Raw genomic sequence first — 26710 nt, forward strand, 5'->3', positions numbered from 1 at the left:
CACTGCATCACTACTTCTACTAAAATACATGTGAATAAGTAAGCATGTGGCTCAGTTTCAGCAGTTTGGTTATCTGCTTTCTCTTAAGTGGCATTGGGCTTCTTTGCACTGAAACCCCCTTTTGAAACATTAGATGCAGAGATAATGGGAAAATGTGCATGGAACTGGTAAGATGAGACATGCACAAAGGCCTCAAACAACTGGTGTGGATTATTCCAAGAGCTAACTTAAAATGCAAGTGGAAAGAAAAAAATCTTCAAATGAAGTGAAGACATTCACCTCAGGTTAATAGGAATCACAAATACACAATAACTCCCTAAACAGCTGGTCAGTGCATTAATGCTATTGCTCTGAACAGTGAGCATCCTGCAGAGCACAATGACCTTTTGCAAAGCCTCAGAACTACCTAGAAAGAGAAGTGCCAGAAATTGCTGTGCTGTTCCTACAACTGACTGCAAACTGCATTCTCCTCCAGAGTACCTAATGTGCCAACTTCGGGCTCATCCACACAGTCACATCTGCACTACTTCAGGTAATGATGTGCTCATCAACTAGCCTAGATAACTGAAATGAGAACAGCGAATGCAAATGCTATGGGACACTTGAGGGAGCGTAATTCCATGCACATGTGCTTTAGGTTGTGACAGTATTAGCATCTTCTTTGCTATCCGGACTCAAGTTGGTTTCAGCATCTCTCCTCTACAGCATGGTCTCCTGCACTTCTAGCATTAGTGCCACACCAAACCCAGAGCAGCTTGAAGTGCCCACATGATACCAGCCTAGAGGTGGTGGATCCCTCCTTCAGCAAGATGCATAGCTCAGATGCTTCAAGGCTTCTGCAGGGCTTGTCCAGAGCTCAGGGAAATGAAACTCAGTCCAGATCAGTAACCCTTCTGTCTCTCTCCGCATCAAACTCTTCACATAAGCTCTTCTAGTGGAGGAAACATGCCACCAAAGACTCCCAGGATGGGTCTGTGCAGAACCAGCTTGGGTTCAAAGTGTTTGTTAGGTCAGTCTCTGAGTCAGTAAAGTTAAACTGTTCCTGCACCTGGCCCTGGATACAGCACATCCATGCTTCCACACCACTGCGACTCACAAGCGCTGTCAGAGCAAAGCCAGCTGCACAGAGATTCAGTTCTGGTGCTGCTACATTCCTAGTGAAGCTGATCTGCAAGCCAGATAAACTTTCCATGAATAATTGCAGGTTTAATGGACTCACACATGTGTTTATAACCCTGACTCATAAGGTCAGAATTTATGCTGGATGCTTTCCCTTCTTTGAAATTCCCCTTTGAATTCCAAAGAATTTGCTCTTTAGGACTACGAATGTTTCAACTTAGAATTTTGCTTTTTTAAAGTCTTCTGAAAAAACAGTCAGTATTCTTTAGAATGTATATGCACACTGCTGTTAGAGCTGCAGTTATCAAGTCTTGTCAGATTTCTCAGCTTGTCCTCCAAAGAATATTTTTTTCTACAATTATTTACGTAGAAAATCACAGATTTGGTTCCTTCCATTTGATCCTTCCATTTACTTCTCCACCTTGAGACTGTCATTAGCTGAGGGCAGGACACACTCCTCTGTGACCACTGAGGAGTCTGGACCTGTGAGCAGAGACTCCGTGGCGTGGGGAGCATCCAGGGCTGCTGGGGAGCCTCAGCCTGCCCAGGCTGCATCTGATGTCAGCGAAAGAAAACAAATAAATAAGTTTCTTATGAAGACAGGCTGAGAGAGCTGGGGTTGATCAGCCTGGAGAAGAGGAAGCTCTGGGGAGACCTGAGAGCGGCCTTTCTGTATCTAAAGGGGGGGCTGTAAGAGAGGACAGACTCATTATAAGGGTCTGTTGTAACAGAACAAGGGGAAATGGTTTCAATCTAAAAAAAAGATAAACTTAGCCTGTATATAAGAATAAAGTTTTCTAGTTTTCTATAATAAGAGAGATGAGGCACTGGCACAGGTCACCCAGAGAGGTGGTGGATGCCCCATCCCCAGAGACACTCGAGGTCAGGCTGGATAGGGCTCTGAGCACCTGATGGAGCTGTAGGTGTCCCTGCTCACTGAAGGGGACTTGGATGAGGCGACATTTAAAGGTCCCTTCCAACTCAAACGCCTCTATGATAAATCAAACCTTCAACTACAATAAAGATCAAGCATCCACTGGATAGAAACCCTACTCTGAGAGCCACGTATTGGGAACAGGCATTCACATTAATATATGCAGGAAAACAACTGCAGGGATGCTTCTCAGATTGCCAGGGGGGGAATAAATAAATAATTAAATCCTTACAGCATACCAACAATGAATATTAGTATTTCACACATCATCTTGAACAGGAACTGTAGGTCTCCACGCCCACAGTAAGGTGAAGGAGAGCACAGAAGCCATCAGTAGAGGACACGGAGAGGCACAGGAGCCAAACGCACGGACACCGCGACGGCACAGCGGGCGCGATGCACGCCGTGCGGAGCCGCCAGCCCCAAGCCCTCGGCACCCTCCTGCCCTCCGCCGGCCTTCCCGCCTCCTCCAAAGCCCCGTGGACCACGCTCCCTCCCGCCAGTGGCTCGCTCTCCCCCTTCCCTCACCCGGTCCCATCCCCGCGTCTGCGGCCCCTCCGTCCCCTCAGAGCTGAGGGAGCCGGGCCTGCCCACCTCCCCCCCGCCCGCACCTGTCGGCGCCCACCCCTCCTTACAGCGCTCCCCCGCGCGAGGGCAAAGCGCCGATTCCCCCCGCAACGCAACAGAGGAGCGCGCCGGGGGTTGTAGTCTCCACCCGCCGCTCCTCCGCTCGGCGCCAGCGGGCGGCGGGCGCCGCGGGACTACGCTTCCCAGCATGCCCCGCGGCAGCCCACCCCTACCTCAGCCCACGGCCACCCCCAGCGCCGCCGGGGCGGACGTCGTTGGGCCGCAGCGCACCGCGGCTCATCCGCGCCCCGAGGGAGCCGCCCCGCCATTACCTGGGAGGAGCGGGGTGCGTGTTCTGGCGCCGGCGGAGCGGGGAGGGGGACGCGGTCTTTTCTGCGCTCGAGTAGAGCGAGGAAGAGGGGTGTGGGGGTCGGGGGAGGGGTCGAGCAATAGGTAAAGGGGGACGAGGAGAAGAAGAGAGGGGCGCGCGCGCGCGTGGCGGCGACGGGCGGTTGCTATGGCGGCGGGGAGGGGCGCGGCTTCCTCTAAGCCCACCCCCGGGCGCGGCCTCCCCGCAGGGCGGGCGGTTCGCTCCCTGCCCGTGAGGGACGGCTCGGGGCTGGGTCGGGCTCGGCGGTATGAGTTAGGCGGCCGGGATGTGCCGCTAACGGCCCGCGGGCTCGCAGCGGGAAGGGGCGCGGCTTTCCGGCCGGCTGCAAACAAAGGAAAAGCCCTCTGCGCCTGCGGGGGGCGGCGGGTGTGTCCTGCGTGCCTCCAGGGATCGTGCTTCGCTCAGAATGCGGAGCTCCTCTGCTTCCGTGTCAGGTGGTGGGGCGGCTTGGAGAAAGAAAATACACTGCTGTCCTGGGTTGGCACGCAGGAGGAGGCTGGTTGTGGCCTTTGCTAGGGGGTTTCGTCGCCTCTGTGTAGTAGGTGTGGGGAGTTGGCTGTTCCTTGGGCAGTACTTGGTAAGGCGGATGGCCTTACAGGGCATCATCTGCTGAGGGTGAATGTTGTGAGCAGCCTGGTTCCTGTGCAGGAACAGAGGCACACGCCTCTCTGAGGATGTAGTTTTGCAGTTAGTACAGGCCAGCCTGTGTATATTGCCATCGGATGGGCAGTCCTGTCTTCCTCTCTGACAATCCTGGTTGGGTTTTCCTGTTTATTTACAAAGCAGTAACCCTGATGTTGCCATCTGGTGAGGCATGCCTGGGGTCCAACCCAGCTGAAAGCCAGTTATGCCCCTCCAAAAAACAGCTGGCTTTCAGCTGAGCCTACTCCTGAACGAGGTGAGCTGCAGCGAGCACCAGGAGGATGGAGGTGGAGGCAGGAGGAGCCCACTGAGACCACAGAAGAGCTGAGCTGCTCTGAACTGCTGCAGTCACTCCCTGCTGCCACAGCTCCTGTGTGACAGTGCTGAGAACGTCCTGCTAATAACAGCCTGGTGATAGCTCCCGATGGCAGCATGATTTGTCTGGAAAATGTAAATTGCAATCTTAAGGTAGCAGCATGAGGTTGTATCTCACAGTAGAGTTCTCAGAAATGCTGACTGATGCAAGTGAAAGAGCAGGGATTGAAAGTAGGTGCTGAGAGCATCACTTAATGCAGCGTGTGTGAATGTGTCACTCATAGATGTACGTATCTCCCTTCCCTGAAAATCATGTGGAGATTCTTAGGCCTTTTTGAGTATTTTAGAACTGGAGCCAAAGCTGTGATGAATTCATAACAGCTGCAGCTCTGGCTTCCCCTTTTTCCAGCTTTCTTCAAACTTTCCTGTCCAGGACATCAATTCTTGCTGTTCTGTCACATACAAAAGCACAGATGCTATGCGGACATTGGAGACTTCAGTGCTTGTCAGGGAAAGCAGACATTACACAGCCCTGTGCCGCCATAATCCATTCTCAAAAGACTTATTGTACCTCTTATCACATTAGACAGCACATAAACTGCTTTGTCCGAGGCTCATATCCCTCATCTGGGAAACTGTAACAGGGAGAAGGTTAGTTAGTTAGTTAGTCATAATCTCTGTGTGTGTTTTTTCCTTCAGTGTTTTCAGTAGTATTTGAGGCAAGTTGTTCTGCTTCCTAGTGGTATAGGATATCCTTGCTCCCATTGGCCTCCCTTAGAAGAGTAGTTACTGAACACAGTAGTGATTCCTTGTCACTCTTGTTGGACCTCTCAGAAGGAAGGTCTGTTTCGGGAAGTGTCTGTCTGCACATTTTGCCAAGATCTGTGAAGTGGCAACAGGAAGAGAACAACTTCTCCAAAACCTAGCCATGTACATCAGCTGTATGTAAGGATTATAGTTCAGGCTGAAAGGGGCTTGGAAGGTCACTTAGTCCGGTCTCTTTCTCACTTTATGTCTGTATGGTCTTTGATATGAGATATGGCAAAAAGAAGAAGGACTAACAGCCATCAGGAATTAATAAATTTGCTAATAACGTAAAAGAATGGTAGCCATGAGTGTGATATTTTATAGCTTTTACTGCTGCTGTGATCAGACAAACTCCAGCTTACCTGGCTGGGGTGACCTAAGAAATATTACTTCCCTGACTGTCTGTTCTGCCTCTCGACTGAAGATTATTGCCTCCACAACAGTCCCAGGAATGGAAAGCGCAAATGTTTCTAATACATTTTAACGTAAAATATGGCATTAAACTGATCTTTATCTACAGTTTGAGCTAATTTGTTGGACATCGTATTAAAACAGCTGGGACTCGTGCATGTATTTCATTTCAGCAACTTGCTGTCGTACAGTGATCTCAGGCGAGGAGAGTGAAGGAAGTTTCTGTGTGAGGGTGATGCTTCACTGAAACTTCTTTTACAGCTGGTGTATTCACAGGTCTTACTTCTTTTAATTTTCTTGATAAAGGTTATATATGTAGCAGCTTGGGATAAGAGATGATGCTGGTGGGTGTCAGTGGCTGTGGTTAGACAGGCTCCAGCTGTGGTGGTAGAGAAGGGCATTACTCACAGCTGAACCCCAGAGACTTATCATGCCCCTTTGCAGCGATCTGCAAATCTGCCAGCTGAGCTGATTGCATGCCCTCTTTCTCTGATTTATTCTAGTCAGTTCAGTCAGAAGCTGATATAAATTAATGGAGCTCGTTTGCTGTGAATGTTTGATTTGGTTCAAAAGTGTCTCTTAAGGTAGAATAATTGCAGACACTGTCAGATAAGTTTAAAGCTATTCACAGTTAGGGTCTGTGTCAGATTAACAAAACTGGTTTCTAAATTGATTTGGTTATCGTTATGTAAATTCCATAGACTGTGTCTAACTTAGGTGGTTGGTGCAGGCTTTTAGCACAGAGTTGCAGGGAACTTCGTTTGTAACCTTCTCCCACACACAAAGTTCTGCAGGAAAAGATTGAAAGCATGTGAAGTGAGATACCTATGAATTGTGAACTGCCATTTGCTTTTGTCTTCTCTTCCCCTTGCAATTATATTTAACTTGACTGCTGGAATTACTATGCCTTTGTAATAATGCTTAATGCTCACATGCAGACATAACTCTTCACCAAAGGTCTTATAGGTTACACTGAGAAATGCTGTAATAACAAAAGGTAAAAAAAAACAATAGGGAGGCAATTGAGAAAAGAAGGAGGATGTTACACATTCATGGCTATTAACCTTCAGGGGAAGATATGCACAACTCAGTAAAGGCATCAGTAGATACACACTTTTAATTTCTATACACACATAGTAATTCTTCTCCTGCCTAGAGATTTTTATTGGATGAAATTTCTCATGTTGACACATCTACTCATTTCTTTTCTAGGAAACTCCATCAGAGCCTGAACCTCCAGAATTTGTGACGGAGCAGCAACACAGAAAGATGTAGTCAACATCTTTCATACAAGGTACATCTCAAATGCAATGGATTGTTAATGAAGAGCAGTTCAAGGGAAAGCTGTTGAGATTTCCATTCTGCCAGAAAATGAGGGTAGGGATGGCCAATGGTTATTGTATTTAACTGTTCAAATGTAAACATCTTCTTGTTGACTTGTGTATATAAATTAGGCTTCCTCTAGTCTTTCTTCATAGTGGAGAGAGAGAGGTACCTCTCTGACCAAGATGGACTGTGTTGTATGTTTAATTTTTTCCAGTGCTTACAGGAGGAGTAAGCCAATCACCATGAAATTAGGTGCCTGCTCTGTAGATGCATGAAGTCAGCTGAGAGGAGTCTGTTGTGTTGTTAGAGTCCAAGAAAAAGATATCATGACAGTTACAACTAAATTGATTGAAATTACAAAGAACAAGCCGATGTCTGAAGAGTAGAAAATGCAGGTAGAAAAAAGGTAGCTCTTTCAACTGTGTTGTAGCAAGTCCACAGTAAGTTGGAAAAAATGGTGATTCTGCTTTTAGTCTTTGGACAGAAATTAGAAGAATTATCAGAAATTAGGATGTTGTGTTTCTTGGTCTTTTTTGGATCAGCAAAAGGATTTTGCATCTGCTATAGCATTTGGAGAAGGAGTAAGAAAGTAGCTGAAAGTCAGAGAGGAAGACTTCAATGGAAACCTAAGAGAAAGTGAAGCTGGGCCCATGAAGCTGTGTGTCAGCAATTGTTACCTAAAAACTGGGATAGGAAAAGAAAAGGTTTATTCACATCATCCCAGCCCTGTGGTGCCTCGCCTGATGGTATAACGTGGCAGAGTTTCATGAATTTCATCTGTGTGCTGGGGCTGACATCTAAGAAGTTGTCTGCAGTACACAATTAAGCAAAAAATGTTTGTTAGTATAACTGTTCCATGGTGAATTGTGGATTTTAGGCTGTGGTGCTAAAGATATGACAATTCTGGAGTCTGTCCTTCTGTAGTTATTCTGAAACTTTTTGTATAATTTCACCTACATTTGACGAAAGGGTTGATGCCTTAATGATAACTGAGTTTCTTTTAGTTTTTAGTAAGTGGTGTGGTAGAAAGAACGGGCACAGTTGGTGCTTCTGCTGAGCGCAAGGTAGGCAGAAATGAGATGTTAAATATTTCACTTGGCAACAAGCTGCCCAGTCCGGATGTTTTAAGTGACCAACTGCTCCATGCAGACTGCTGCTTGCAGCACCCACCTCTGTGCACAGCTGTGGTTGCATGCATGACCCATAGGCAGCTGTTTAGTTGAAGTATGAGTGCTGAGGGGAAACAATTACAAAGCCATAGGATACTAGCCTCCAATGGCTTGAACCAAACAGTTATCTCAGTTGAGCCTGTTAACTCAGACATGGGCATAAATTTAGGTCATGCTGGTATATATTATTCTCCTTCCCCTGTAGGTACTTCTCTAATTTAGAAGTGGTAGTTTCAAATTCGGGAGCAGTTGGCAGCTTTTTACACACTGCTTAGGTGTCCAAACCAGTGGAATAAACAAAGCACAGTCTAATACATATTAATGGCTTGTCCAGCGTATTCAATTTATTAGGTATTTTAGTTCCAGCTCTGCAGTGTGAGATATTGGAAGATGAATTGGCTTTAACAATCCACTCCTGTAAACACATTCATCCAGAACAGAAGGTAGCTACATATAAAGAGTGTTCTTCAAGGTATCAGTAATCCTTTTCAGGGTTGTCTTGAACATCCCTTTGAATAATACTGTGATCAATGGCAGTGATGGTGGTTATGTTTGGAACATTTGAGAAACAAATTGTGCTCTGGTATTTACGCAAGTATCAGGAATCTGCAAGTCAGGAGTGCAGAAGGTAAGCAAACCAATGGCCGTGCATTTGTATTGAAAAAATGACTTCTGCCATTCACTGAGAACTTCTTACCTCCATTTAGCAATACGTAAGCAGTTCTGAGAGAATAGGAGCAATGTAGTAAATGGCAAAATAAAGTTACTAATGAAACTTTAGCCAAAATTACTAATGGACTTTGAAAAAGTGCTTATGGAGAACAAAAAAAAATTAAATAAGATATTCTAGTCATCATTTCAGTGGTCATGTTTCCCCATTCTGGTCTTCTGGTGTGATTATTGTAAGGAATATACTGTGGTTTCCATGTGAACAACTTAATCTGATTCATATTTTGAGGGGCAAAAAAAGGGAATCTTTTTTTTAACTTTGAAATTTGGGCTGTACTTGCAAGATGTGCATTTGTTAACTGTTCATTTATTTAATAAATGAGAAACAATTGTGTCAGTAGAGGGTCAGCAGAGGGTCAGCAACACAACTGCATCTCATAAAAGAACAGGCATTGTTATCATAGCTTTGGTTAAACTTATTTTAAATTATTATAGCATCCCGTTCACATTCTTGGAGGGAATATTCACTGCATGCATTTAAACACACAACTTAGATGCCTAATTTAGGAGGCTTGTCTCCCCAGATGCCTTGCATAGTTGAAGGAGTGAGAGAGGCTCCTCCAGAGAGCAATTCAGACTATGTTAGTGAAGCTTCGGCTCTGAATTATCATCTGGAGGAGCCTCTTCAGCTTTGAGAGCTGTTCTATGCTATTCTTTGCGTCTTTTCCTTGGAAACAAAACTAATGTTGCCAGTGAACTAATCTCCACCCCTCAACACTTGCTTATCACTGTCACTTGTGCCAGCACAGCTGTTTATGTGGTGGCACTGGCAGCTAGGTTGGTGAAAGACACTCTGAGAAAGATGCTGCTTTTAATTCAGACCACACCACTGATCTGTTTTATTGTTCAACTTTGTAAACGCAGGTTAAATTGTGCCTGAGGAAGTGATGAGCTTTAGCAAGAGTCAGAAATGAATTTTTGAACTTGGGGACCTGTCTGCTGAGTGTACCCCCAGGAACAAGATGTATTCAGCTTCAGGGTTTAAGTTCAGGAGACAAAGTCCTTTATCAAAGCATCATTCTGTTCACATACATTATTTTTGTATCAGTAGTGTTTCAAAAATATCCTAGAGGTGTTTTTATGGTTTGCATCACTGTAAGAAACAGATAGTCTAACCTTATGTATCTGTTACTCGTGTGAAAATAGCTGTAGTTCACTAACAAAACAGCATGTAGGATTTAGAAACATACCAGGAAAAGATGTGTTAAACTGTATGAAGGCAGCATATGAGCATACATGAGAGCACGGTGTAGTCACTAACATAGAGCAACTGCAATCAAGTTGGAGTAGCTGAAGAAGTTCCCCCCCTTTCATCAGACACACTAAAGACGATTTACTTCTGTGCATGAGCTAATTGCCTTAGATTATTTTCAAAACTATTGGACAGTCTGGCCTTTCGAGTGGTGCTTCAGTCAACCTCTGTTAGATGTATGCTATAGGAAAAAAATGAAGCAGTCCTATAAGGTCCAGTTTCTCTCCATTGGCTATGGAGGGAGGTGAACTGCCTATGTGAGTTAGGAAATAGCTGTGCTGGGCCAGCTGAATCCCACCCACAGACAGCACGGCTGTTCCCCATACTTAGCACCACAGACTGCAGGGAATGTACTGACCTCTAAAGCCACTCACACTTGGCTGCAAGCATGACCGACTAAAACGTCATTTTCTGATTATTAAAAATCACTTTTGAGGGATTCCATGCCACCAGTGACCATTGCTCGGACACTTCTGCAGTCTCTAACAGTTAAGACATTTCATGTTGTTACTGTAGTAACTATCATGTTTTAATAGTGTCCTTTTAAAACAGTTAGGAATGCTGGCCACAAACCCAATGAGGTGAGAAATTTGTTAATAAGTTTTAATAGTTAATAATTTTTACATGGCATCTTGGGTGCTGCTTTTTAAAGTCCTGCAGCCATCAGGATAGATTTCTTAATAACCTGTGAAGAGATTGTTTAGTTATATATTTATCCATGACCTTCTGTAACTTGACCTGGCTAATTGCTTTTTCTGGCTGTAGTCTCACCTCACAGTCCTTCTCTGTGAAAGTAAGAATGAAAACATTCATAAAGAATCACTGGCTCAGCCCCAGCTGCAGAGTACTGCTGCTGACTGCTCTGCCTGCACCACATAGCCCTGTACACTGGATCTTATCTGTGTACTTTGTGGTATTTACCTGGTCCTGCAGCAGAGTTGTTATTTTAACGTATTTTTTCAGCTTAGAGTGTGAGGGCTGTACAGCATCCTGTAGAGTGGTGGTGTTATAACTTGAAATGTAGTATTACGTGCCCTGTGGTACAAGTGAGGGCGTTTGGAGGAGGGGATTTGCTGAACCCGTTGGGACACTGTTGCACAATGGGGATCCAAGGATACCTGATAGGACATTCTAGGCTTTATTGTCATCTGGGAGTAGTCCTGCAAATGAACTACCCAGGATTCATGCCTTATCTTAAAGGCAAGACCTGTATCCAAACAGATCACAAAGGAGAAAGTTGACAGGCAGCGGGGATGCTCAGCTTCTCTTGGCTGTGTTGTAGATACAGTGTAGATGTTTTAAGTGCCTAGCTTCGTGCTATGATGGAGTGAATAGGACATAAGCACATAGTTTCATACAGGTTACCTCAGTACATACCATAGCTGTAAATAGACCTTGAATACAGAAGTGGTTAATACCATATATTGCAAGCACCTTAGCATTTCATGCATGTTGCTGAAATAAAGTCACTTACATTCCTGGTTAGTAGCTCTACCTGCAACTCAGCAGAGCTTTGACTGGCTCTTAGATCTAAAAATAAAATTCTCCTTACTGAGATACCATATAATTCAATGATAGTCTCAGTGGGGAGGTAGTGGAAAAGTGGAGTAGATTAAATTAATTGTTGTATGGAAGCTTTTCATACATTGCGTGGGATGCTCATATTCTTCATTATACCATATGGTATCCAACTGTAACGTGATAAAATTACTATTGCAGGACAATAAATAACATCATGATTATGTATTACAGGTCCCACCTCATATGTGCAAAACGAGTAATTATAGTTGGAGTGAATAATGGAGATTTGACTCTTGTATACAGGAATACATTTAATGTATGGACAGGACACAATGTTGTTGTTAAGGGTGGGAGTTGTCTTTTCTGACTTTACAGATTCAATAAGGTGTGGGCTCTGAGCCAGTCAGCTATCTCCAATTGCACCTGTGGTCAGTGGAGGGCAACAGCCACTTCAGAAGATAGATGGCCCCTCCAGACTTGGCCAAACATTTTTAGAGGGATGACTCTCAGAACTTCACACAAGCAAAAAATCTTCAACAGTATCTTCTAGAGGAAAATGAAATGCATACAGGAAAAGCTGTTCATATGTTGTTACCTTTCTCAACAAATCTCCACCTGTATTCTCTGCTTCAGCAGACAGTCAGAAATAACAAAACTTTTGATAATATTTAGGTCTTCTTTTACACATCCCGGTGATGAAAGTTCAACTGTTTCTCAGGGCAGTTTACAGCTTAATTCTGGGCAGTTGTCTAATACTTAATGTAAATCACCTTTGCTGCAATTTAACTCAATTGCTTGTCCTAGTGGACACAAAGAGCGTCTATTTCATTATTCTTTGCCATGATTTTGCATATTTCGAGATTATTATTCCCAGTTCCCTCCTAATTTTCTCTGTTCTTGACACCATTTGTGTCTTGAGACTGAAATAAAGTACTGTTGTGATGCTAGTGGGATTTATGTACAGTTAAGCCTCACAGACAAAATGTAAGGGGAGTGAAAATCTAGAGGTTGGATGAGGGGAGAGTGGAGGTTGTTCTCCATCTCACCTTTCCCTTTAGCATTGCAACTGATTTCACCTGACCCTGGACTCTCATTGTTCCTGTCCACCACACTGTGATGGAGGTTATTAGGCAAGGGGACATTAGAGCTCTGGAGCTTCCTCTTTGTTCCATATTATTTGAATTTAGAAAGTGAACCAGGCCAACATCTGCATGGCCCCCGGTAATCTAGGTCATCCAACGACTCCATAAGAGCACTGATATTTCCTGGTACACTTACGATTGCAATATCGTTGTGTTGTTACTCTGTCACTCCATGCTAATTTAGATGGAGTAATCCCAATTCATTCTGTCCTTTCTGATAAATCAGAGGGAGGTGGGGATTAAGTGTTTGATTGATTGTTACCCTTTCATCACAGAATCACAGAATCACAGAATTGTAGGGGTTGAAAGGGACCTCCAGAGATCATCGAGTCCAACCCCCCTGCCAAAGCAGGTTCCCTACAGCAGGTCGCACAGGAGTTCATGAACTCCTACTAGTTCACAGCTTCCAAAGGCACGATGGCTACACTCAACAGTGAAAATCTAGGGACTTGCTAGTCAGTGTTTATGAGCATAATGTAGTTTTTAGAATCATAGAATCATAGAATCACCAAGGTTGGAAAAGACCTAAAAGATCACCCAGTCCAACCGTTCACCTATTCCCAATAGCTCCTACTAAACCATGTCCCTCAACGCAACATCCAGTCTTTCCTTGAACACCCCCAGGCTCGGTGATTCCACCACCTCCCTGGGCAGTCCGTTCCAGTGCCTGACCACCCTTTCTAAAAAGTAATGCTTCCTCATGTCCAGCCTGAATCTCCCCTGCCGTAGCTTGAAGCCATTCCCCCTGGTCCTATCACTAATGACACGAGAGAAGAGGCCGACCCCCAGCTCACTACAACCTCCCTTCAGGAAGTTATAGAGAGCAATAAGGTCTCCCCTGAGCCTCCTCTTCTCCAGGCTGAACATTCCCAGCTCCTTCAGCCTCTCCTCATATGGCCTGTGTTCCAGACCCCTCACCAGCTTTGTTGCCCTTCTTTGAACACGTTCCAGGGCCTCAATGTCTTTCTTGCAGTGAGGGGCCCAAAACTGGACACAGTACTCGAGGTGCGGCCTCACGAGTGCTGAATATAGGGGAACAATCACCTCTCTGCTCCTGCTTGCAACACTGTTTCTGATGCAAGCCAGGATGCCATTGGCCTTCTTGGCCACCTGGGCACACTGTCGGCTCATGTTCAGCCGAGCATCAATCAATACCCCCAGGTCCATTTCCTCTACGCAGTCCTCCAGCCACACCGCCCCAAGCCTGTAGCGTCGCCTGGGGTTGTTGTGGCCGAAGTGCAGGACCCGGCATTTGGCCTTGTTGAAACTCATCCCATTGGCTCCAGCCCAGCTCTCCAGCCTGTCCAGATCCCTCTGTAGGGCCTCGCTACCCCCAGGCAGATCCACACTTCCAGCCAATTTGATGTCATCTGTGAATTTACTGAGGGTGCACTCGATGAAGAGGACAGGCCCCAGCACCAACCCCTGGGGAACACCACTCACGACTGGTCGCCAGCTGGATTTGACTCCATTCACCACCACTCTCTGTGCCCGGCCCTCCAGCCAGCTCCTTACCCAGCCAAGAGTGTACCCATCCAAGCCTCTGGCTGCCAGCTTCTGCAGGAGAATGCTGTGGGAGACAGTGTCAAAGGCTTTGCTGAAGCCTAGGTAGACCACATCAACAGCCTTTCCTTCATCCACCAGATGGGTCACTAGATCATAGAAGGAGATCAGGTTGGTCAAACAGGACCTGCCCTTCATGAACCCATGCTGGCTATGCTGCCTTCATGAAGCCATGCTGGCTTTTGTATCATATCTTTCTTTTTTCACTTTCTTTTTTCACTGGGTTTCTACACTTTCTAATTTACTTACAGTGACACTTCCACAATTTCATCAAAGACAAGGAAAAATCCAGTTGTTCTGTTTGTGTGTATTGCCTAAGGATCTTGAAAGTTACCTTTAATACAGAACATTTCACAGGACCATGCATTATGCCACAAAATGATTCTTAACATGTTAATTTAAAACATATTTTTCTATAGATTAGTTCATAAAGAGGAAGGAAGATATTTAGCTCCAGACAGCACTTGCAATAGAAGTCAGTTATTTCTCTACAGCATTTTTCCTTTGAAATAGCACTAAATGATTTCCAGAGAGAGGAAGAACGTAATTTAATGATCCCTTGCACAGTTCTAACACCTTTCATCGGAGCATCTCAAAGCATTTCAGACAAGCCTGAAAGCTTGCCTGTTCTTCTCCAGCTATATCAGTTGGCCTAATAAAAGATATTATGTCTTCCTACACACCTTGTATTGTTTAGCAGTCAAAGTTATCATCATTGTTTTACAGATAACTAGAAGGAGGCACAAAGAATCTATGTAGTTTCATTTCAGACAGTGAATTCTGTGGGGTCCCATTTTCAGTGAGGCTCCAGGCTTTGCAGGATACATGCTCTCAGATTACAGTCAGGTGTGGAGCAAAGTGTTTGTCCCACTGACATCAGTGGCAAATTCCCATTGATCCGAATAAGGCTGAAATCGTGTGCTAGCTTTTCCAACTGCTGCCTGCCAAAATCAACTTCAGACCTGCACATCCTGCCTTGTGCGTCGCTATTAGTAACGAAGGTTCTGCAGCCCACATCGTGTCTGCTGTTATGTTCTCAAGAAGTGATCAAGACAAATCTAAATGAGGAATGAGAGACCCCAGCAACAGGAGGGGTCGTTGCACAGTGAGTGTACTTGTTAACAGTCTCCTTGCAGTTACTGCAGATGAATCCATCTGCCTTTTATGCACACGCTCTGTGCTGACGAAATGAGCCATATGAGAGCTGTTTGAGTCAGCTTGCACTGACGTGGATGCGTGCTGTCCTTGCTGGCGAGTGTCCCAGGTTACAGGTGTAGTGCCAAGACCTCCGCAAAGCCTGTGTCAGGTCCTGCTATCGTTTGACCTTTTCTGATTAAAAGACAGTCTAACATTTTTGAGCAAATTGAGAGATCTCTTCCAGCTTTGTATGTGTCTAGTTAAGATGGCACATTTGGCTCTATGGCACCACGTGCAGCTCTAAACAAGTGCTGTCTTGAGAAAATAGTCTCAAAGAATTGTTGAGCAATCTTTCCACTAAAATGTTCATGAAGTGTGCACTGTCATCAAAAGCTGTATGCTACAAGAGAAATAAGCAATTTAAAATATAGATGAAAAAAGGAACACAAAGGGAGAAAACAACTGTGTATGCAGTGTACAGCTGTCCTCTTTTTGCTGTTGAGGATGGCTGAATATGGTCCTGGTAAGAAAAAGGATCATTCTCTCTCCCTGTATTGTCCACTTATTCCATACTGTAGGACTTTTCTCAAGCTTACTGAAGGTGTGGCCACCCAGTCCTAGTATATTTTTGATAATTTTCTATCTAAGTGCTCAGTGAATACTCTGCCTATTGTGCTAGATGGAGAACAGAAAGCTCTTGCTCATCTGGCATTTGTTATCTACAGCTGTCTTTCCCTCTTTCTTAGTTATTTCAGGTTATGGATAAGTGAGAGGAAAATAAAAAGGAGTTTTTCATACCACCAGTTTCAATTTGAAGCTAAAGAACTCCAAACTGCAAGTCTCACAAAAACATTCTCTGGTCTTTTTGGCTGAATTAAATGTTGGTCTTTCTATTATGTCTTATATTATGAGCTGCTTGTGGATCTTTATATCTGATCATTCTCTCCTTGTGTTGGAAAACAATATGTGGGAGTTTCTTTCCCTACCAGATCTTTGTGGGTTACTTGCTAGTAAACTAATTTTACATGACTCAGATTTAAATAATAAAAAGGCTTAACTCCAGCCCAAGAAGAGTTTATTGTCCACAACTGTAGCCTAGAGACAAACCCCAGCACCTTTGGGACTCAGCTGAGGCAGCAATTAGGCAGCATTTTATTGTGATGCAGTGAATACGCAAAAGATGGAGCTGGGATACTCTCGAGAGCTTAGAAACAAAATTGGCTTCCTGGAGAGAGAACATAAGAAATCTGGCAACCTAAAAATATTTAAAGAGCTTAGGGTTCCCAGGGGAGAATTTCAAGCTATTGAAGTGGAAAAGACTGAGCATTTGCTAAGATTGAAAAAAAAAAAGGGGAGGGGGCTACATGAAAAACGACAAAGTGTACAGATATTTTTTTTTTTACTGTAGCATGTTTCAAAGGGGAAAATATAATAAACCTGAAATCAATCTGTAGCACAGACTTCAATGCAGTGTTCCAAATCAAACGGCCTTGGTTTGAAAACAGGAGTCAGAAGATTTTTTTTTTTTTTTTTTTTTTTTTCAGAATTATGAGTGATTGAGGCCAAGAAACCATTAAATGAGGTGAAAGGTCTAGGCTAGAGGGCATCTTGAGCAAGTCTAATGAAGTCATGGTTGCTTCAGTGGCCACGTTCCCAAGGGATTTTGCTGTATCTGTCACTGCATCTGTGTTCCTCCTCTGGATCTGGCTCCCTGGGCTTTGCTGTTACATTCCAGGAACCCTGCGTAGCCCTACTCCAGCAGCTCAGTGGTGTGTAGCATCCCTGTGTCAGAACAAAGACATGTGGAACATCATTTCGCTCACCCAACATTTGATGTCTGTCATACAGACATCTACCTGTGGGCTGGTCTTGCCTGCCTGCCTTTACTGTTAGCAAAGAGCAGCAGGAGCTTACAAGGCACAGTTTAGCTCAACTGAGTCTGAATTTCTAATGTATGCTAAAAGTGCCAATTTATCTGTGACTTAAAATGGAGTCCTAAGGTGATTAACTCACAAATGGACGCCTACAGTTTAAACATCTCCATTTGTTCAATGAACTCTACCCACACAATGAGCATTACTCCAGTGCAGACTATATATTAGAGCTTCCTCTGTTGTGTTTGGGCTTATCCCTTCATGCGCCTTGTATTTTAGCCTGTATCTAGAACTACAACAAAATAACTGAAATGGTTTAGCTTGTGTCCCAACATGAAGAAGTGGCCCAAGAAGTGCATAATGTTTACCTAATTGTCCTATCCTCTCTGCTTTGCCACTCCTTCGCATTACCCTGACCACCCTGCCTCAGCCATACAGCTCCACTCGTGATTTTGTGTTCCAGAAGCAAGCCTGTTAACAAAAGAAATCTCTGCACCAAGGCTTGGATCTGGATGACTGATCAATGTGGGAGGGCATGTTCTGCTCCTCTGTACCTAAGTAAACTTCATCTGCATAAAGTTTTGATGTCTCTGTTGTGTTGACTTTGACAGAACAAGCCAGTAGACAAAAGCAGTCCGTGATTTTTAAATAGTCCCATGAGCCATACCCATTATGTGCTGAACACGCTCAATTCCTTCCCACAGCAGACAGCTTCCCTTTCACGTGTTTTATGTCATAGGTTTCCCACTCAGTGGTTCCACCACTAGCTGAGAGGTTTCTACACTATGGTTGTGATTTGCAGGACAGATGAAGTTTGTTGCTGTTGTCATTAATGTGGCAGTGTATGGGCCCTGCTTCAGCAACTCCAAGGCTTGCTGCAAGATGCCTAGTATTCCAGGCTTTTGTTGAGCCATACACACAATGCTGTACATACTGCGAAGCCACCCTGCTCATCCTGCTCTTGGTTATTGCTAAATTGCCCAGAATCCATCTCTTTTGTTTGTCAGAAATTAGGCACCTCTGGTAAACAATAAACAGCAGGAAAAAGGATGGCATTATCCCCTCTGAAGAATACCAGCATAGCAGCCAGTTTCTGGATACACCATTCACAGAGCAGAAAGCAAACTGCTGGCTGGTGTGCAAATGTTACTGCAAACACAGCATTCCCCTGGGAGGCTGAGTTGTAATGTGCACAGACAACGTGGAGCAGTTCTGGATGAGCAGAGGACATGCGTATCACAGCATGTTGCAGAAGGCTGTGGTTCTGGTATTCTGTGCAAGGCCTGATATGTATTTAAGGCATTTCCTGCTTCAGCAACGTTTGATAGGAATCTGATGCACATTTCCTATACTGGGTCCCTGTGTTTCCAGAAGTAAATGCAGTCACATCTGCAGAAGAGGGCATCAGAGCCTATGGCCAGAACCTGTGCGGAAGCGCTTCCTGGCCACTGTCAGTGGTGAGGGGCAACACACACTGCACAGCTCCCCATGATGCCAAACAGGGGACATTGCTGAGGAGCTGCTCAAATATGCTCATTCCTGACTGCACCAGGTAACCTGCTTTATGCTTAAAATCCTTCCAAAAGTAATATGGAGGAGAAACAGTGTGGTGGAGATCAGGCTCTGTGTTATGTGGAAATGTTCAGTATAAACTGTGAAGGGAGCTGGGCGTACCTTAAAAGAGTTTTATTGCTTGCAACAACTATCTGCAGCCTAAGAATCAGGGCCTCACACAAGGAATCCAGAGCTGCCTGCCCTTCTGCAGTACACCAGCTCTTGCTGAAAGAGCACAGGCAGAGAAATAACAGATTGCAGCAAGACTTGAGAGAAACAGGTACAATCAGTTGTCATATTGCTGGGTGACAAGAAAATAAATGTTTTTATGCCTACCGAGATGTGACTAGCTTGTCAGTTGTGTAATCTGCTAAATCATGCTGTTGTCATGATCAACGAGTAGTTTTTATGGCAGCAGACCTTAGCCAGTTTCTTGGCATTAAGGATCTGGGCTGCACTGCACTAAGCATTAAGCACAGCTGTAGAAAGGGCTGAGAATCTTCCATCAATTCTGCTTGAGGCCATGTATTTGGTGTTCTGATTAACCTAAATTTGAGATATGCAGTGATTTAAAACCAAGCAGACTCTTCTGAAAGTGTTTTCTTGTCAGCGGTGGTGGTGGTTAGAGTTTTTGGTGGCTTTTTTTTCTTTTTTTTTTGTGTTGGTTTATTTTTAGTTACTGATTTTTATGCTATATATGTGATATATAGTTCAACCAAAACAAGGCTTGTATTTTGATAGACCTGACCAGGGACCAACTGTGCAAAGTGTCAGGTCAGAAAGTGCTTCATTAGGGCACTTCAGAAGTGCCGGTAGTGCTTTGTACTTTTGCTGAGATGTGCTTCTACCATCTCAAAGCATTTTACAAACTGAAGTGGTAATCCTGACTCTGCAGTACGAGATACCAGCATTACTTTCATTACAAATAGAACAAATGAAAAAACCAACAGGGGCAGGGAGTGATTCGTATCTTGTCAATGGCTGGGACTCCTTTCTCTTGTCTCCATTTTTTGCTCTAAGCACTACATGCATTGTTTCTTAGGTGTTATCACCGCCATCCTTTAGCTGGTGAACAGTGGGGCAGGAAGTAACATAAGGTGAGTGAGGCCAACATTCTTCTCAGGAGATACTGATACCAATGGAACTGGAGTAGCTGCTTTGAAATTACTGTGCTCTGACACCTCATTAAAGAACTATGTTTTAGGAAGGAAGGAAGTCTTGTGAGCAAAATTCACACAGATTGATACCAAATAGTAGCTGGAGGACTAAGTTTTGTTTATGGTAACTATTTCTTTCTTCTTCATGGTGTAACAGAGTTTGGTAAATGGCATTATTCTCCTCGTTTTACCGTTAATTTATTTTGTTCCTGGGAGCCCTGTCTCCAATGAAGCCATTGTTCACTGTTTTGAAAACAGTGACACCAGGACCCTGTGACATTCCTGAGCAAGATGTGAAATTAACCGAAATAGGGAAATGGAAGAGGTATGGTGACTTGCATCAAGACAACGAAATGAGGTGATACTGCATGACACAACCCAGATCTCTTGAACACCAGGATACTGTCTGCCTCTCAGCAGCTGCCCACACAAGCAGACTCAGCTTTTAGAATTACTGGTTCCAGGTCATGGAGTAGAGAGAGAAGAAACCAAGATAAGATCCTTTCTCAGGCAGAAAGGAGCCCAGACAAAGTGCTTTGAGTGTCAGTGCGGTGGAGAACTGCTGTTTTAGTTCCTGTCATGTGGTTCCGTTGCAGGAGTGACATCCCCTGGAACATCCCTCTCAGCTCTCTTCTCCACTGTGCTCCTCACTGGCTGCTCCCCATGCTCATGTCCAAATGGCAGATGCAACCAGGACATGCCTTTGGGAAATCAGCTCCTCCCTGCATGCTCTGTTTGGAGAAGAAGAGGGCTGTGATTATTGCTCCCAGAAGAACTGTAATAGCTATTTACCCACAGCAAGAAAATGTTATTTTTGGGCGAAAGGGAGCTGTAATGTTTTCCTGTTACAGTAGTTGGCAGCATTTCTCTATAGCCCAAACATCTTCCTTAGCGGGATCTTTACTCATTGCTGTAACTTTACTAAACATAGAGAAGTATGTGAACATTTTTGGAATTCAGACGAAATACAATGAAAGTAAGAGAGCTTTGAACTCTGAAAGCCCCATAACTGAATGAAAGAGCAGCAGAGAGGGACCCAGAACCAGGAGCCTGAACTGAGAGGAGTTGGGTGGCTAAGAGCAATGTGTATACAGTGATTGCCAGAGCACAGGCTATTTGGAATATATACAATAAGGATATCACTTTTGGGGGCTTGTCCAGATGTTCTGACATACTGAATTTGAGCGGTGGCGTGAGGAAATGGGAACCAAATGAGTTAGCTGAAACAACTGAGGCCAACTTCACTGAGTAACCTGAACAAAGATTCCAAGGTGCATTTCATGGAAATACATAATGAGAAAGTTAGGTAGTGACTTGCCTCTCTTACAGAACTAATTGTAAGCCATTTCAGGACCCTGATTTTCTCACTCGTTATTATCTTGTTTCTAATCCATCATTGCTTCAGGGGAGGGTTACTGGAGAGGCTGCTGTGGTTTAACCCTGGTAGAAGGTGTGTTACCATGCAGCTTCATCCTACAGTGCCTACACAGACTTGACATGGCAAAGGAGGAACAAGCTCTCCTCGGGGAATGCTGAGGGGTCCTGTTCAGCCAGTTGCCAATGTTTGCCCAGGTATTCCTATATCATTTTGTTCCCTTGAGAGAGAGTTGCGCACCTTGCAGCAACTAATACAGCCAGACTGCGAGTTGCTGGCGCAAGGCATAGAAGACAAGGTGTATGAGAAGCAGCTGAGGCCCCTGGTGTGCTCAGCCCAGAGCAGGGCAGGCTGAGGGGAGGCCTGATGGCGGCTGCAGCTCCTCACAGGGAGCGGAGGGCAGCGCTGAGCTCTGCTCTGTGTGACAGCGACAGGGAACGGCATGGAGCTGCGTCAGGGGAGGGTGGCTGGGGGTGAGGGAAAGGGGCTGCGCCAGAGGGTGGTGGGCATGGAACAGCTGCCCAGGGCTGTGGGCACGGCCCCAGTGCTGGAGCTCAGGGAGCGTTTGGACGGCGCTCTCAGGCATTGGGATTGGATTTGGGGTGGTGCTGTGTGGAGGCGGGTTGGACTCGATGCTCCTTGTAGGTCCCTTCCACCTTGGGGCATTCTATGATTTTATAACCATGATGTTGCAGGTGTTAAATCTAGTGCACCAGCATTGAGCTGGTGTGAAAGACTATGGGTGTATAGCTGGATGGTAAATCAGTTAACACCTTAGGCCTACATACCATAGGAAAACCCCTCAGTTACATGTATATCAGATGTATGGCACCATTATGTAACACATGGCTGTTAAACCCATTTTCTTTATGTTCAAAGGAATGGAGGAATGCATGCATCCCATCCCAAGGCAGCTGCCTGCCCTAACCCCCCACAGCTTTTGGGAAGGTCTGCAAGATACCTTGAAAGCCCTTATCAGGTGCACAGCCCAGCCAGCAAGCTGAACCACACAAAGATTAACTCTACCAAAGGGAGAGGAAGAAGGGAGGATTGCTCTGAGACCAGTCAGCCCCCGATGCCACAGTCTGCCCAGCCAAAGGAACACAAGTGTCAGCGCAGAGGGAGCATGGGCACGTGGCTGGGAGAACTGCCTTTTGGCAGGAGATCAGCAGTGGATCAGCTTAGACCAGTTGTGAAACTGCACATTCCTGTAGTCCCCAGGCTGCCAGAATCAGGAACCAGAATCATCTGTGCTGGAGCTGAATAGTTCTTCAGTGAATGTTGATACCTTGGAGATATATGAAATCATTCCCAAGCAGAAAGGAGCAGACTCAGACCACTTGTGCACTGAGAGTGACCCAGTGTTATCCCCAGGGAATAAGTGCCTCGGGGCAGAGCTAGGGCCTTGTTCTCCAGAGCAGCTGCCATCAGTAGCTCGTACAAGAACAAAAGGAGATAGTCACACTGGGGTTTGCACCGGAGAAAGGAAGAACGCAAGTTAACTTACAGAGTGCCTTTAAAACAATGATATCCCGTTTTGGATATCATTTCAGTAATTTGCAGTAGTAATGATGTCAGGCTATAAGCAAGGCATAATTTGTATGTGGATATAAGAACTTTTATTAGACCAGCTGACCAGGCTTACAGTGCAGATCTCCTCACATCCCTTCTTCAAAGCTTGTTTTAGATTGGAAGAGCTTGTGTCTCCAAAGCCTTGTTTTCCCTTTGAGACGGTTTGGTTAATAAAACTCTTTTCTACCAGTCTTGCTCCATTCCTAGTTCAAGGGGGCTCTCCAGACCAAAGTTTCAGCTCACTGAATATCATGTTAAATACACATCAGAGGTGAGATCACAGTGCACACTGAGTTAATTCTTTTCCCTTTTCTTCCCCCTACCAGGCCTAGCCACACGTCATCTAGCAAAGTGACAAAGTGCTGCTTTATTGTCCTGCACATTCAGGTTACACTTACCAGGTTATTTATATATGTATGTTTCTTTCCAAAATCAGACAAGTTCTTTAAGCCCTTTGTTTTTAGGTAGTAATCCAAAGGAAAAGGCCTGTCCAAGCCTTTGCTGCTCAGTAAATTGGGGTGCTTGTCCACCCCTCCCAGAGTGGGATGGACACGAGCAGAAGAAACAGAATTCTCAGACAAATTGCGTAATATGAGAGCAGTAACCTTGAAGAGGCCCACAAAGCTGTGCTGCTGTTGTAAAAGGGAGCTTCACTGCCATGTAACTGCGGTTCAGAGGTGAAGAGCACACTTTGCAGCGGAAAGCCGGATTCCTTCCCCTCTCACAGCTGCAGCGCTGCTGAGGAGCTGAGGAATGCCCTGTAATTCTTCCTGCTTCATGCTTCCTTGCTATAGCTGCAGTCAGCATTACAGGAAGCAGTGCTGAACACACACCCTCCTTTTGTGCTTACTGAAGCCTATGCTGGCAGCAAATGCTTGTCTTTTGTCAGCAAATAAAGTAGATAGCACAAGACACAGAAGATTTATAGGTATAACATCCCAGCACTGCACACTTGGATTTACCCTCACTCAAATCCCATTTACTTTAATAGGAATGTTGATGCTAAACATTCCTGATGTTGGAGATATTTACCCCATAGGGAGCAGATAATCTGGGAAGTAACAAGGTGCCATTTCCTACTGAAGGTGTTGTCTGACTGCAACCATATGTTAGTGGTACCATTTAGGGCCACAGTGTGAACTGGGAAGGTTCTCGTTGCTGTTACTTTACAAATAGAAAAGAAAACCTAACAAACAAAAAAAGGAAAGAAAACTAATATACCAAACCAGGAATGTTAGGATTCATCGTCTGTCTTTCTTTTTTTAATCTTTAGAACATAAAATGTTATTTTGGAGTCAAACTCCCTGAGTTTGTTAGATTTCTCTGACCTGTGTAACAGTGCTCCTCGCAGGTGCACTGCAAGGGACGTGGTCCCTCAGTACAACATCTAAGTGTTTCTTGAACGCCTCCATGAGTGGTGACTCCACCACCTCCCTGGGCAGTCCATTCCAGCACCTGACCACTCTCTTTGTGAAGAGGTATTTCCTAACATTCAACCTGAATCTCCTCTGGTGCAACTTGAGGCCGTTCCCTCTCATTCTGTTGCTGTTACATGGGAGAAGAGGTCGACCCCCACGGCATCACGACCTCCATTCAAGCAGTTGTACAGAGCAGTATGGTCACCCCTGAGCCTCCTCTTCTCCAGACTGAACAGTTCTAGCTCCTTAAGCTGCTCCACCCCTCCCAGCTTTGTTGCCCCTCTCTGGACACACTCCAGGGCCTTCACGTCCTTGTAGTGAGGGGCCTGAAAGTGAACACGGTATTTGAGATGGGTCAGGAAGTTATCTTCCATACATTCTAGAAACCTCCAAATTCTTCCAAGAACTGCAAAATGCCAACACCCTTTATTTCTCAGGTATTTCGCTCATCTAGCAGAACCTCAGGACACACCGCTGATGTGTTCTGCTCATCCCCTCAGCTGCAGCTGTGTGCAGATGGCTTTCCTGCAGCAGACATAGCGATGAGTTTGGGGACGTATTAATGAGCGTATTAATGACGGATTAACCACAGTCCCTCACCTTGAAATGACTTCATCTTGAGTTCTTTTGGAAATGAGGCTTCTGCAATTCGCATGGCAGCTGCATACATGCGTTTCAGCATGTCTTCCTTCCCATCTGCCCTTCCCCAGTCACTTTGGAGTGCACAGATCAACTCCAGCAATCTTTAACAGACCACTAACGGTTTTAAAGGTAATTAAGTTGCTAAACGTTCATTAAAGTCGACAGTCAGCTGCTGGAGAAAGAGCTTATTGTCATTTAAAATAATAATGTGGCTCAAGGCACAGTTGCCCCAGAGAATCCCCACTGGAGAGGATGTTGTGCAAGTCCCGTTTTCCTCCCTGCATGCCTTGTAGCAGAGCAGGATCCTGCCCTAAAAGCTGCAGTTCTTTTGCAGATTGTTTATAACGTAGAGATCACAGATACGTTTTAAAATAGGTAATAACTGCCAGGCACTAATGAATTCCTCCAAACTCAGGGCAAGACGTAGCAGAGCGTGTCTTAGCATCCTGCCAAAGGAGGCAGTTCATTCAAAGCTGTGAAGGGATTACCAGCAGTGTTACCCAAACCACTAGAAATAATCTTGTGGGATTAGAAAAGTGAATTTTGATGTGGTATACGCGGTAGCATCCAAACTGTTTTCATCAGGTCTTTACGTTGAGCTTAGCGTATGTATTCTCCTTCACCCATTTTGTACTCACCCTCATCCATTTTGTGAGTGCCAGTGCAGCAGCAGAAACCTCTGCCTAATGCATCAGAGGAACAGCTGCATTAGCCAGTTGTCGGTTTGCAACAGAAATTCTCTCCCTTTGCAGCCCTACCCCACAAATACAGCAGAGTAGCATCCCAAGTCACAGTGTAAGGAAGCAGGAGGCACAGAGCCATTGGTTCTTCTGAAGCCTCAAACCCTTGTGCTGCTCCACAGTAAGGGGATGATGGGCATTGTGCTCATCCCCCAGCCCAGAGCTACCACTTAAAACAGATGTCTGTGTAAAAAACGTCTCACACCTGCCAAACCACCAGCCTCAAGCTTCCTTCCTTGTTTTTTCAGGCCTCAGAATAACAAGAGCATTTGTGCAATGTGCACCGTGCTCTGTGGTTTTCTCTTCTCCCTGAAGACATGCTATCTAATCTCCTCAGAGCAAAAAATCAAACAGCAGGATTTGCAGGAGAGGAGAGAAAAGGTTAACAGAGACGCCACATGCACTTTGCTCAGCTGGCTTCACTTTTCACCGCACTTGAAAGAAGGGGAAAAAGTGTGGGTCGGTGGGACAGACCTTACAGGAGCATTTGCATCTGGCAAAATGTCTCAGTGCTGCATCTGGGCTGATTGTGCAGCGTGGTGCACAGCACACTGAGCTAGAAAAATCAGTTGGCTGAAAAGTCATCTCGATTCGGAAACTTTTAAGGGTTCGACTTGAAGCTGTGGTAAGGATTTAGTGTTTTATTGCTGCTTTGCTTTTGGTTCCTGTTTTTGCTAGCATTGAGAAACGAGGTGCTTAGGAAGCAGCATGGTGTCACAGTATCAGCCTATATACAAAGGAAGGAAGATGATGTGGCTGCACACTGTTGAGGAAAGATCCTGTTTGTACAGGGAGCTGGAGACTGTAAACCAGAACAGAACAGGGATGCAGAAAGAGCAGAAACTAAAGGAAATAAGCCCCAAGTGTGAATGTTGTCTGTGTGCAAGAGCCCCTGAGAGGCGCTGAAACAGTTTTAAAACCTGGCTTATTTGTCTTTTCTCAGATTTCCTATCATTTAATGGAGAGGAGGAGAGAGAAGAGAGAGGAAACACACTTGGCTGCATTCCTCCACGGGTCTTTTCTTCTGTGTCAGTTCTGCAGCACGTGACTCCTGCAACACTTAGGTTTGCATCAGATCTGCCAGAGCTGACTAAAGGTTTCTTAGCAGTAATTCCTTGCTGGTTTTTATCCCAACAACACTCAATTGCAGGAATGTCTTCTGAAAAGGTCCCGTCTGCATTTGTGATTTTTTGGAAATATATAAATAATACGTAGCCTTCTCTTCGTTCATTTCCATGAAATAATTAACTGATTTGATGAGCTTCAGTTCCTGATAAACATTTGCCTGTTCCACAGATGCTGTGTGTGTAACAGAGGGAAATTACTTCCTTGCAATGTGTGCCCATTTGAGAT

At 45.0% G+C, this 26710-nt stretch overlaps 1 protein-coding gene and 1 long non-coding RNA gene across 3 annotated transcripts in view; one reads left to right on the forward strand and one right to left on the reverse strand.

The window, feature by feature from the left end:
* KATNAL1 (katanin catalytic subunit A1 like 1) overlaps positions 1–3139 on the reverse strand; it is a 42295-nt gene extending 39156 nt beyond the window's left edge. The window contains exon 1 of one of the 2 annotated variants that reach the window (XM_042866678.1): positions 2953–3139. The gene's annotated coding sequence lies outside the window, so the exon portion shown is untranslated. The remainder of the gene's footprint in view (positions 1–2952) is intronic. The other variant, XM_042866679.1, reaches the window with a different exon arrangement.
* LOC122177362 lies at positions 2885–26571 on the forward strand. The gene is made up of 3 exons (XR_006178064.1): positions 2885–2966; positions 6399–6480; positions 26301–26571. It is a non-coding gene; the product is annotated as an uncharacterized LOC122177362 (long non-coding RNA).
* Positions 26572–26710: the final 139 nt, after the last annotated feature.

Source organism: Lagopus leucura, unplaced genomic scaffold (assembly GCF_019238085.1).
Source record: "Lagopus leucura isolate 7727_CA_CO unplaced genomic scaffold, USGS_WTPT01 Super-Scaffold_100001, whole genome shotgun sequence".
NCBI classification, from domain to species: Eukaryota; Metazoa; Chordata; class Aves; order Galliformes; family Phasianidae; genus Lagopus; species Lagopus leucura.